This window comes from Pinus tabuliformis, chromosome 3_1 (genome assembly GCF_031772625.1).
Source record: "Pinus tabuliformis cultivar Carrire ecotype Pingquan chromosome 3_1, CPIR1, whole genome shotgun sequence".
NCBI classification, from domain to species: Eukaryota; Viridiplantae; Streptophyta; class Pinopsida; order Pinales; family Pinaceae; genus Pinus; species Pinus tabuliformis.
In genome coordinates, this window is record NC_142301.1 from 571,892,725 (window position 1) to 571,906,890 (window position 14,166).

Below are 14,166 nucleotides of genomic sequence, written 5' to 3' on the forward strand. Positions count from 1 at the left end.
CCATAAATTCTTATCTCTGTGTGGTTTTGGTAAAGGTACCAATCTACAACTTCGCTTTGTTTAGACAACTGAAGGACTATTTTTATCTCTGGATTTATCCTGGGTGGAGGGCTTCCTTTCAGCATCGTCATGTCTGGATGAACAAAAGAATCTATGAAATCTGAATAGGTATATGGTGACTCAAACTTTTGGAACAGTGGGGTCCAAAAAATAACAGACTTGGGCTGGCCTTTGATATCCAACTTCTAGAGAGGAAAAGGAAATATGTTTGGCTAATAATATAAAAACATATGGTATAGAACATATGAGTATTTAAATACTCTCTCATTATGCATATTAGTGAACTATTTAGGCATTCTCTCAACTATGAACTCAGCATAATTGTACAAAAAAATAGAAGGTTGTCCTGGGATATAAATTGACATGAAGGCCAAGACAAGTTCATCAACAAATTCATCAGTGGAGAAACCTAGGACACATGATATCATAGTGACGATTTGTTTTCCCCTTTCAGAGAACATGGAAGAAACATATGGGGGGGCGGGGATTTTAGGAATGTGCTGCTCTTCAACAATGAAATCTTGGAACAATTGGGCCAGCCTAGGGGGACTTAACTTGGAATATTGGTCTAGCAAATTTCCAATTGAGAGTGGAGTCATGTTTGGCCCTAGTTGGAGTTGCAGCATTTCATTTATGGAATTAGTTGTAATGGTGAATCGAATCTTTTGGTTAGGGGACATAAGAGCTCTCAGGATGGGAATGTAATAGGAATGGCACCGATGGACAATTTCAGGGAAAACATGTACCTGTGGGAACTGGTATTTGCATAAATTTGACTCCCAATGGACAATATCATCAGCATGGTTGAGGTATCTGTCCCTACTTGAACAATGGATTTTAAGCAGGAGGTTCTGGGTAGATGTATCCTTAATTTGGAAATCCTTGTCAGCCAAGGGAAGGTGGTCAAGGTCCAAATGGGGAGTTGTGATAGGTGTAACATCCAAGGCACTTGGGGCAGCCATAATTTAGTTCTTGTGGATTTAAATTTGTATTTAAAGGTTTATTCAGAAGTCTTTCATGGCAACTGGGATTTTTTAGAGGGTTCGTCGATGGGTTTCTTAATTTAAAGTATTATTGAATTAATTTTATTTTATTGAAACACTGTACAAGGTTGAGCATTTCTGAATTTGAAAGTGCGAGTGGTAATTTGTGGTGAAATACCTAGAATTGGGTGCATAATATGGAAATTTTGGAGTTCACGGTAGCTGCAAAGGTCCAAATGAATCTGGTACGGACTGAGAGATCAACTAGGGTCTCTACAAATTTCTTCATGGGTGAATTCAAAGTTCAAATGGTGAATTTGGTGTTTGCAGAAATCACACTGGTTCTTAGAGGTTCACAGAACAAACAAGCAAAAAAAGGTGAAAAGGGGCTTCTCGTCCTTTTTATGGAGAAATGGTTATTTTTCGACGGTTGATTTCAAATGAAAAGTAAGTGGTTTGGTGGATTGGGCGTGGAGGGAGTTTCCAATGCCATCGCACTAATTATGAGGTGAAGGCGACTTTCAGGAGGGGTCACCTGATATAGTCTAGAGCTTGACACATAGCCTTCAAGGAGTCAGGGAAAACTGCTTTATTGGGCAGGTAACTTAAATCCATCGGGCGTGGCCGATATGTCTGTGGACCATTGGATGAACAGGAAGTTGATCTAACAGAAGTCGAGTGAGGGAAGTGAGAGGGAGATAAAAGATTGGGCTTAAGGGGATGCCCAGGCTCTAAACTTCAGTGGTTTGGGTTTATTTAGGAATTAATCACAGGTTTTAAAACCATCAAGGGGGCTTAATAGAGGTTTAACTCAACTTTGGGTAAAGGTCAGGCATCAGGTGAGCCCGATATGACTGTGTATCGTAGGATTTCGGTGCAAATGATCAGACGGTGGTCGAGCGAGGGAATAACACAGACGAAATGTATGGAGGCTTTAGGGGGGCCCGATGCTTTAATCATAAGTGATTTGTGATTATTTAAGGTTAAGGAGGGGTTTTATTTGTTTTTTCGGGATAAGGGGAAAATGTATTAGTTTCTATTAAAACTAAGGGTTGGGGGTATTTACATAGGGATTTAGTTAATATATGGGAAAAGGGTTTCATCGGGGAGTTATATAATAAAGTTAATAATTAATATGAAATGTGGCAGAGTGGGTTTTTCCTTAAGTAAAAAGGTAAAATGTAATTTTTGCACACATACGCTCAATACTTAGGATAAAAGGTTTTTTGTGGGTTTTTTGGGTGAAAAGGGATTTACATGGGGGGTTTTCACTTTTCCTAGGCCAAAGAGTTTTAACCTTAGGAAAAGGGGTTTTATTAGGGAAATGAGGGGGGAACGAATTTAATGAAGGGGATTCTAGCACTTGTGTCCATAAGTCATTAAGCCGAGGGTCCGGTCCCACCAAAAGTCAGAGAAATGCTCTAAGCCTCTTTGACTTGTAGGATTTAAAGTACTAGAACATACTTGTGGATAGGAAATTAGTAAGTAAAGGGGAAATATGAATGAGGGGGAGTTAATCACATGAACTTGTAAACCTTTGCTTTTGCCTTCATAATTGATCATACATGTTGAAATATGTATCTAAGCATGATGCATGTGTTTCGATCCAATTAACTTTGTAGTTCAACAACCTTTCTTCTACTTACCCATTTCTTACCCTAACATGTTTTCTTCATTTCTTTGGGTGCATTAAGGCTAAAAAACCCTTTTTCTATCTTTTCTTTAATAAAACAAACTATCTAATTCTAACCTTATATGATTTAAGGGCTCAGATTAAGCTTATGAGCTCCTTTTATTTTCTCTACCTATCGAATGATCTGCCAAGATTAAACTATTTGGTTAGATTTTATTCTCTAACTATAAACATAAAATTCAAAGCATGAAATAACGAAGATTAAACAATTTGATTACCATGGGTTGTGGCATGAATAACATGTTTTACACAATCATTATTATGCATAAAAGTAAATAGTAGTGGCATTTAGACTTGCTCACTTTCATGATCTCTTTTTGTTTTTTGGGGTTCATATATTTTCATTTTTTTGACCTTTTCGCGTTCTTTTTGTCCTTTAAATTTTATTTTAGGACATACCCTCTTCATATTTTTTAATTTTTTAATATGGAAAACATTTGCAGAAGGCAAAGGTATGTACAATATTACGAAGTTTAACCTTAGTCATTCAAAACTATGACTCCTATTTGTATAGGAACCTAATAGTGGCTCCACTTGGGGATGGCATTTTCTAGTGAAATGTCAAGAACTTTAAAGATCAGTAGCCTTTGAATTGTTGCTGATGTTACCTTGCAAAGTGTTATTCTACGCATTTTCAATATTGATACTTATGACAATAGATCTTTCAAAGCTTAGGGCCTTCTCTTCGGGCTTCAACTTCAAAGATTACCACCCAATCCAAACTAGACTTTGTAAATCAAGTATGTACATCATGGGAAATGAGAATTAGTAACTTGGTTCAAAGTAATTTTTTAGAATTCAACCATTCATTGGCCCACCTTCTGCATCTGTACCATCAATTTCTCTAAAAAAGAAAGCATTATTTCCTCTGTAAGCATAAATGACATAAGGACCTTTCCAGAGGAAATAAAATTTCCCATGTTTTCCTTTGTCTTCCCTCCTTGAATCCCACTTGAGCACTTTGTCACCAATGTAGAAATCTTCAGCCTTGGTTCTCTTATCAAAAATATTTTTAACCCTTTCCTACACAACTTGAGACCTGATATAGACCTCTTCTCTGGTTTGTTGTAGATGAATAGTTTGGTTGATTCTTCTTTGGAAACTATTTGGTTCAACCTTCAATTCTTGAAGTATTTTCATTACTGGTACTCCCAAAGAGGATGGAAAGATAGCTTCCATCCCATAAACTAGTTGATAGGGAGAAGTACCAATTGATTTCTTAGTAGTCAATATGTCTTCCCATAAGGCATTGACTAGATTTTTATTCCAAGTTTTCCTATTGTCCTCTAGTAACTTCTTGATCATGTTTACCATGCTTTTATTTCAAGATTCTACCATTCCATTACCTTGAGGGTAATAGGCTGTAGAATGGCCCAGGGTGATATGATACTTGTTGCAGAAATCTATCATTCTTTTGGATTTAAAGGCTGCTGCATTATCACTAATGAGCTTAGTTGGACATCCAAATCTTGATAGAATATTGGTTTCAAGGAAGGTTTTGATAATAGTATCTGTGGCTTGCCTTGAAGGTATTGCCTCTACCCATTTTGTGAAGTAGTCTGTGGTTGTGAGGATCCATTTGTGTTGGGTAGAGAAGGGTGGGCGAATTTCGCCAATGAAGTCTAAAACCCATTGTTGAAAAGGTATTTCTACAGAGATCGGCTTGAGGGGTAAAAGTAGGAGCTTTTTCTTCCCCTCAAAAAATTGACATTTGTGATAAGAGATCACATATTTGTTAACATCAACAAACAAGGTAGGCTAGTAGAAACCAGATTGAAGGATTTTATTTGCAGTGGTCTTCCTATAAATGTGTCCTCCATAGTCACTTGCATGAAAATCTTGCAAAAATTTGTCAGATTCTTCTTTTAATAAGCAATTGAGAAGGATACCTTCATGATGTCTCCAAAACAGAGCATTGTCTAATATACATAATTTCAAGGATTTCATCTTCAAAAGCCTGCTTTTAGTCCTAGATAATTCAGGACAAACTTGTAAGTTCAGTAAAACATAAATAATATCAGCATACCAAGGTGATTCAATAAAGGCTTGGTTGATTGGTGGAGTCGTCATCTCCTCTTCATTATCTATTGTTGCGATAAAGTTTATATCCAAGGCTTGACAATTCAATTCATCCATGAGCCTGGCTAAACCTTGGCCCTTGTTTAACTTAGTAGGTTTGATTTCTATATCATACTCTAAAATAGTTGCAATCCACTTTCCCCTCTTTCCATTAAGACCATCCTGAGTTAAGATGTCTTTGACTACTAAATTTGGAAGGTAGGCTACTATATGATAATATAAGATGTACACCCTAAGGTCCTTAATGGCTTTGACTAAAGCCAATGCTTGTTTTTCCATTATATTATATTTCAAGGGGGCATCTCTCAGGGCTTTGCTAAAGAAAGCAATCGGTTGTTCATAGCCCTGGTCATTTTTCTGCAATAGAACTACAACAATTATGTGCTCATAAGCAAAGGAAAACAAGATGAAATCTCTGTCAAATTTAGGACTAATTAGCATAGGTGTTTTGGTTAAGGCTAGTTTAATGTCCTCAAAGGATTTTTTAGCCTCAGCAGTCCATTTTATGGTGGAATATTTTTTCATCATGTTGTTTAGTGATCTAATTAATTCTTCTAGATTAGATATAAATCTTCTACGAAAATTATTTTTTCCTAAGAAAGCTTGTAACTCTTTAATGTTACTAGGATGTTGAATTTTCAAGATGGCTTCTATTCTCGTAGGGTATATTCTTATACCATATTTTCAAATTATGTGACATAACAATTTTCCTTCTTCTAACCCAAACATGGACTTCTTGGGGTTTAACGAGATTCCAAATTTCGTGCATTTAATAAAAACTTGTCGTAGATGATCTAGATGTTGCTTGTAATATTTTGAAAATACAGTAATATCGTCTAGATATATCACAAGGAAGTCATGAATTTCTTTTCCAAAGGCTATATCCATAGCCCTTTGGAAAGTGGCTCCTACATTCATTAGCTCAAAATGCATTTTCACATACATAAATGTGCCCCAAGGAGTAGTAAAAGCAGTTTTGGGTTGGTCCTCAGGATGAACCAAGATTTGATTGTAACTAGAAAACCCTTCCAACAATGAGATTCTGGTTGATCCAGTGACTCTCTGTAAAATGTGGTCCTGTTATGAAACCAGCTCACAAAAAGATAGAAAAGATAAATCCACGCCTTAGAATTCAGCCTCTTCGAGGGGGCAACCTCCTTTACATTACATAAATGAACAATTCTTGGATGATACAAATGAAAATACCTCCTTTCTATATATAGGAGTCTAAGTGGTCCCAATACAATCAAAGCCTACATAACAATAATATTGTAGGGCACAACAATAACAATAATGGGCTTCTATGTGGCACAATAGTAACAATATGGGCCTACATGGGTACATCAATATAATAAGTGGGTTGTACTAATAACAATAAGGGGTTACACTAGTAGTATAGGGGCCTAACATGCCCCTCTCCTTCAAAAAGCATTGTCCTCAACGCTTGAGTAGTTCTTGATGCTTCAGTATAAAATTCTTGTCCTCCCATGTGGAATCTTCAGCAGGTAAGTTCTTCCACTTGATGAGATACTCTGAAATTGGTCGATTTCGTAGCTGTCGGGCTCTTGTCTCTGTGACTACTCCAGGTTCCAATATGATTTTTCCTTCCTCTTCAATTTCTGGCAATATTGTTTGCATTGGAATCTTTTGCAACTTTTGAATAAGTGGCCATACTTCTTTGTCCTTCTTCCATTCATCCCTTGCTTCGTTTATCCAATCTGGTTGGATAATAGAAATAGCACAGAACAATGCTTCCACATCCTCATCCTTGAAGAGTCTTCCCATTCGGTAAGGTCGCCATTTTTTAAGTGCATGTAGTATTGCCAACATTTCCTTCTCATAAATAGCTTTCTTGAGATGTAGCAGTAAAAATACCCAATCACTTACATCAAAACATTTTTCACTACGATGTTGATCTACCTGTTGTTTCATTTGATTTTGCACCGAAGTGGCGTTATCCTTTAAAAGTTGGAGAACTTGCTGTTGATGCTCGATATGATCTTTCTCTGCTTGAACCTTTTTCTTCTTGATATGTCCTTCTATCTTTTGAGGAGTGGTAATTTCTTCCAGTCCTTTACAAGATATGGTCGGATTCATTTCTTGATGCTCGATGTGATCTTTCACTTCTTGAACATTTTTCTTCTTGATGTGTCCTTCTATCTTGATAGTTTGAGGAGTGGTAATTTCATCCATTGAATTACAAGATATGGTTGGATTCATTTCTTCTTTCTCGATGTGATCTTTCACTTCTTGCACCTTTTTCTTCTTGATATGGCCTTCTATCTTGAGAGTTTGAGGAGTGGTAATTCTTGCCAATGCTTTACAAGATATGGTCTGATTCATTTCTTCTTTCTTTGGGGTGGTGTCCTGACGTATATCCTCTTCTTTTGATGTTTCTTGATCCTTTTCTTCCTCCTCTTCATATTCTATGTAAAATAATTTCTTCTCAGCACACCTATGACCTTTATTGCATTTGCTATCACAATTGTAACAGAGCCCTTTTTCTCTTTTTTCTTCCAATTGTTGTGGTGTAACCCTTGTAGGTTGTGGAAGGCTGGGAGAAACAACACTTCCATCTTTATAGTTGTGAGGGGTATGCTTCCTGGTTTCCATAATTTTGCTTTCCATTATGTCACAAAGCCCTTTTACTCTTTCCAATTGTTGTGGTGTTGCTCTAAAGAAGGTGTTGCTCTTTATATCCTCATAATGTGCTATCATTTCCTCCGTGAAAATTGACCACGTAACAAGTTTTTTACGAGAACAAAGCCCTTTGTACCATAAAAATTGATCTGGTTCTAAATATGAAGATGAAATACATACCTTTGGTAATAGTTGTACACCATGTATATCAAAATATTGCTCCATCTGAAGTATCCAATTTACCGGATCCTTGCCATCAAACTTCCTCATCTTGCTTTTTCTTGATTTTAGGAGCTCTCCCTTGAAACGACTGTATCTATGTACTTTCGGATATTTAAGTTCTGAACTTGTGAACTGTAGTAGCCCTCTATGTTCTCTTTCTAATGCCACCAGTCGGATCCAAATTGGATTCTCCAAGAAAGAGTTATGCACAATCTCCTGCAGTGACCTGATTATAGACTAGTTCAGTAGAGCGAACTTGTATGAAGTGCCACGTGTCACTGTTTCAACCTTTGACTCTGAAAAATATATAAACAGAAACTACAGTTGGTCCTCTTTCTGTACCTTCTTACAACATTTCAATCCGATGCTCAGAAAGAAAGTTATGACGATTTTCCCCAGGTCACCTGTTTTGAGTGTAATTCAGGAGTCTGCAAAAAGACCAACTTCCGCAGATCGTATCTCCGAAAATATCATGCAAAAAGATCTGAAATTCAGACCCAAGGTTCAGTGCCAATTCTTCTCAAATGGGTTTTTTGTGTGACTTCTGAAACGTCACAGAAGAAACGTTATAGCGAAAATGCCACGATGACCTGTTTGGAGCAGCGAAACCCTAGAATCCAAAGCTCTGATACCAAATGTTATGAAACCAGCTCACAAAAAGATAGAAAAGATAAATCCACGCCTTAGAATTCAGCCTCTTCGAGGGGGCAACCTCCTTTACATTACATAAATGAACAATTCTTGGATGATACAAATGAAAATACCTCCTTTCTATATATAGGAGTCTAAGTGGTCCCAATACAATCAAAGCCTACATAACAATAATATTGTAGGGCACAACAATAACAATAATGGGCTTCTATGTGGCACAATAGTAACAATATGGGCCTACATGGGTACATCAATATAATAAGTGGGTTGTACTAATAACAATAAGGGGTTACACTAGTAGTATAGGGGCCTAACAGGTCCATTTTGGGGAGAGTGTAGTTGTCTTTTAGTGACACTTTGTTGAGGTTTTTGAGATCCACACAGAGTTTGATCTCGCTAGTTTTCTTTCTAGTTGGCACTAAGTTTGAGACCCAGTCAAGAAATCTGATTGGTGCAATTTTTTTGGCATCATACATCTTCTGAATTTCTTTTTCAATTGTAGGTAACAAGACAAGATTAATCCTCCTAATTTTTTGTTTGAAAGGATTTTGATTTTCCTTAATAGGAATTGTGTGTTGGATGATGTTGGTATCATACGATTTTAGGTCCTCATAACTCCAAGCAAATACATCTTGAAATTATTTTAACAACTCAATGTGCTTCACCTTTTCAGTTGGGGGTAATGATTTTGAAAGTTTTATTAGCTTAGGATTTTCATCGGTGCTTATATTACATTCCTCTTGTCACACAGAATGAGTCGATCTTGCGAACAAGATAGACCTTCCTAGAATCTAAGGATGTCTAATGACAAGCAAGCCAATCAAAAACTGTCTTTCTCTAAATATGAATTTATAAACAAAAGCAATCAAGTGTTTAGGCCTACCTTGGTTCAATGCTAGTTTGTGGAAGCCTTGCTCCTTTGATCCAAATGAGATCCATTGTTGCACACCTACAAAGAAAAATAAGCAAACAAATTAAATAACACATGAAAAACCAATATCATAAAACATTGTTGCAAATAATACTGAGAGGGGGGTGAATCAGTATTATCTAATTCTTTTAATAAATCTTCCTTATTTGTTCTTTGAATTAGTTTTGCATGTCAGTACCATAAAATAATGAGCATGAACAAAGAAAACAGATAGTCACACCAAAGAACACAAGATGTAAGGTGGAAACCCAATGTGGGTGAAAACCACCTGCTGCAATATGTCTCTATCTTCTTTCAAATTAGAAACTCCTTTAACAATGGTTTTGTACTGGTGTAGTCCTTTACCAGTACGCAGGCTGCAACCTGCAGAGAGCTACAACTCTCTCTCTCTCTCGTTTTCCAGTCTCTCCCGGAAGGGAGCTACAACCTCCTACTTCTTTTCATAAAGCATCAAATGATCATCAAGTACATAAAAGTTACAGTCCACTACAGCTATCAGATCAGAAATAACAGAACTAACCCAGAACACCTTATCAACAGAAAAATTCAGTCAACAGAACATTTTAAGACAGGGACGCAGTTTTCCCTTCTGTGGCCTGCGTCGCTACGCAGTTCACCTTCTGCTTCCCTGCGTATACCCGCAGAGATCCTTCTTCCGTACTGCGTGCCCACGCATTGTTCCTTCAACCGCACTGCGTACTGTTACTGTAGGGACGCACCCAAAAATACTATCGCGCCGTGTACTTTTACTATGCGGATGCACCTGAACCTTAGTCGCGCTGCGTATCGACGCAGCTCTCCTTCTTCTGCTCTGCGTACCGATGCAGGTCTCCTGTTTCTGCTCTGCGTACCGACGCAGGTCTCCTGTTTCTGCTCTGCGTACCGACGCAGGTCTCCTATTTCTGCTCTACGTACCGACGCAGATCTCCTATTTCTGCACTGCATACCCATGCAGTTCTTCTGTTAAACACCTGCGGCCTTCTGATTAGGGCCAAGTAGGCAATCCACCAGAGTGGCACAGTTGCTTAGATCGGATCATGCGCTCGAGAGATCACCCTTCACAGATTTGCCTTCAACTTCCCTTTCATATAGATCAAGCTTTAAAGACCATAACCCAATATTTCAGATCTAAAGATATTCAATTGCAAAAGGTGCTTAGCCAAGTGATCTCCTTTGCTTTATATAGGCAAGCTCCTCCTAAAATCATGGAACAATACCACGAGCCGACACCATAATAACCCAATACCGTCAGCTAAATACCAAGAGTAACACATAAGAAAACCCCACATGTGAATTTCTTTGCCTTGAAATGTGTGCACTGGGGGTACGCACCTCCTGAACGGCTGGCCTGCGTATCTGGACGTGGTCCCTGCATGGTGTACCTGCGGGTACGCACCTTATGAACTAATTTCCTGCATACTTCTTAATTTTCAACAAATTGAGAGCCTTGCCACGGGAGTTGCCATCAAGTACAACATCAATTACAACATCTGTATCATATAGCCATACCAGAAACATAATGCCAACAATCTCCTCCTTTGGACTTGATGGCAATCTCACAAACTTCAGCTTCATTCATTCTCCCCCTTTGACATCAAGGGCAAAGGGGTATGCTCCCCCTAAGATCACGCTGCCCCTGAAAATGAACCAGATCTGCAACAAAGAACCATAATCCACCATGAAAGAGATAGAGACATATTGCAGCTATTTCCAAGATCTCCTTCTGACCATCCTCCATAATGCCAATAATGCATTATATGCTCCCCCTGAACCTGTACCATCAATCAGAAGAGGTTCAGCAATAAGATGATGCATCAACAACCCCCAGCTTTTTCCTGAGGTATTCAAAAGTGTCCCTGGGCAATGGTTTGGTGAGAATATCAGCAACTTGTTCCTTAGAAGGAACATACTCCAACTTGACCTTCTGTTCAAGCACTTGTTCCCGGAGAAAATGATACTTGATTGGTATGTGCTTGGTTTTTGAATGCATAACCGGATTCTTTGAGATGCTGATTGCACTTGTGTTATCACATAAGATGGGGATTGGTGGTGTACAAGTGATTTGAAAATCCTGCAAAGTCTGCATCATCCAAAGGAGTTGGGTGCAACAAGATGTAGCAGCAACATATTCTTCTTCAGCTGTAGACAAGGCAATCGAACTCTGTTTCTTGTTGAACCAAGATACCAGTCTGGAACCCATAAAGAATGCACCACCACTTGTGCTTTTCCTGTCATCTACGCTTCCGGCCCAATCTACATCTGTATAAGCATGAAGTGTAAGATCTGTATCTCTAGGATAGCATAAGCCATAATTTTGAGTCCCTTGAAGATATTTGAAAATTCTCTTTACTGCCTGAAGATGAGTCTCCTTCGGATTTGCCTGAAATCTTCCAACTATTCCAACTGCATAAATGATGTCTGGTTGGGTACCTGTCAAATAAAGTAAACTTCCAATCATAGATCTATACGTTGGTTGATGTACTGCTGCAGATTCATCATTTGCACTGAGGCTACATCCTGTGACCATGGGTGTACATACTGGTTTTGCATCTTCCATACCATATTTCTTCAAAATCTGTTTGAGATACTTGGTTTGAGATAAAAAGATTCCTCCTTCTTTTTGTTGGATTTGCAAACCAAGGAAATATGTCAGTTCTCCTAGCAAGGACATTTCAAATTCTTTCTGCATGACCGAGGCAAAGCTTTGACTCATAGCTTCTTCATTGCTCCCAAAAATAATGTCATCTACATACACAACAAGTATTAGCAATTTGTCATTTTCAACTTTTATATAAAGATTGCTATCTGCCGATCCTTTTGAAAAGCCTTGTTGATGAAGATATTTGTCCAAATGGTAGTACCAAGCCCTTGGAGCTTGTTTGAGACCATAGAGAGCCTTTTTCAATCTGCATACAAGATTTGGATCATTTCCAAGAATGAACCCATCTGGCTGTTCAATGTACACTTCTTCTTCCAAGTCTCCATTCAGAAAGGCTGATTTCACGTCCATTTGAAATACTTTGAAGTTTTGAAAACTTGAGAGAGCAAGAAACATTCGGATGGCCTCAAGTCTTGCAACAAGAGCAAAGGTTTCTTCAAAGTCTATTCCTTCTTGCTACGCATACCCTTTACACACAATTCTGGCTTTGTTTCTAATTACTTCTCCATTTTCATTCAATTTTTTTTTGAAGACCCATTTTGTCCCGATAACATTCTTATCTTTTGGTCTAGGAACCAGCTCCCAAGTGTTGTTCTTTTCGATTTGCTCAAGTTCTTCATCCATTGATTTCACCCAACATTCATCTTTGCATGCTTCTTTCACATTTTGTGGTTCAGTGGAGGAGAGTAATGCCAAATAGCTTGAGGTTTCTGCAACTGTTCTTCTTGTTTGTACACGTGCTTCTTTCTGCCCCACAATCTGAGATTCTGGATGATTCTTCTGAACATATCTGGATTGGGTTTTTTCTTCTATTCTTGTCTGCTCCTCTGGTTCTTCTTGAGGTTCTTCTTCTTCATCATTCTGTCTTTGAGGATAGCCTTCGATGTCTTCATGATGAACTTACCTAGGAATGTATCCCTTCTCATCAACCACTACATCAATGCTGTCAACAATTCTGCCAAGTCTTTTATTGTAGCATTTGTATGCTTTGCTATGTGGAGAGTAACCAAGAAGAATGCCTTCATCTGCTCTAGGTTCAAGTTTTCCAAGCTGCTCATTAGTATTTTTGATATAGCATTTGCTCCCAAAGATTTTGAAGTGCTTTACCGAAGGAGTCTTACCACTCCAGAGCTCATGAGGAGTTTGAGTGTTGTTCACCCTGACATTTGTTTTGTTGAGAATAACAACCACAGCATGTGCAGCTTCACCCCAGAAAGTTGCGGGAGTTCCTGATTCATCAAGCATAGCACGAGCCATTTGTTGGACTGTTCTGTTCATTCTTTCCACAACTCCATTTTGCTGAGGAGTTCTAGTTGTAGAGAATTCTCTTCTTATCCCATGTTCTTCATGTTAGATACCTATACCAATAGGTTTCATATTTCATGATTGGCTATAAAAGTTCCAAATATGCTCTGCTTTGATGATTCAAAGATCACATATTTCCAAGAGAATCCAATCTGTGCTTATAGCTTGGTATGGACTTAAAATTTTGATGGATGGTCCAACAGTCTAATCTGGATCATTCCATGGTTTAAATTTGCAGTTGTAGATTAGAGAAAGAAGTCTGTCCAAACTGTTTAATCTTGGCAGACAAGTAGTTTAGGTAGAGAAAAAAGGTTCCCAATAGCTTAATCTGGGGCCTTGGAAGAAATAAGGGTAGAAGTAGATAGAAAAAACAAAAGAAAAAGCCAAATAAAAGAAAAGGCAAGTAAGGGTCTGCAAGTCCAAGTGCACCCTCCAAGAAGAAATAAAAAATGCTAGGCAAAGTAGCTGGGTAAGTAGATGGGGTTGCAGAAGTGGTATTCATTCCAGATTGAATCTTGCTGGTTTAAATAAGAAAAGCAAGGCAAGGAAGCATGTCTAACCTCCCTTCCTCCCCTCTCCATTTCATTACTAACACTCCCTCATCAGCTGAGATTCATGGAAGAGATTATGGTTTCTTGGTGGTTCTTAATCTTTTCAAAAGCCAGATTTCTTGTGTAAAAATCTTTTCATTTTGATCTACTCACTAAGCTAAGTGTTTCTCAAATAAACTTAGCTTTGTTTCCCCTAATCCACTTCTTTCATCCATATTAACTCTAACTTTACTATGTAAATCCCCTATATCACCTTTCCCCTACCAGTATTAACACCATGGTGTATAAACCCCAAATTTTGTATAAATATCCTTCCCCTTGGCATTATAGCCATATGTTCTCTAAAAAAGGAATCAAAATGACATCTGGTCACTTTGATGAACCTATACCTC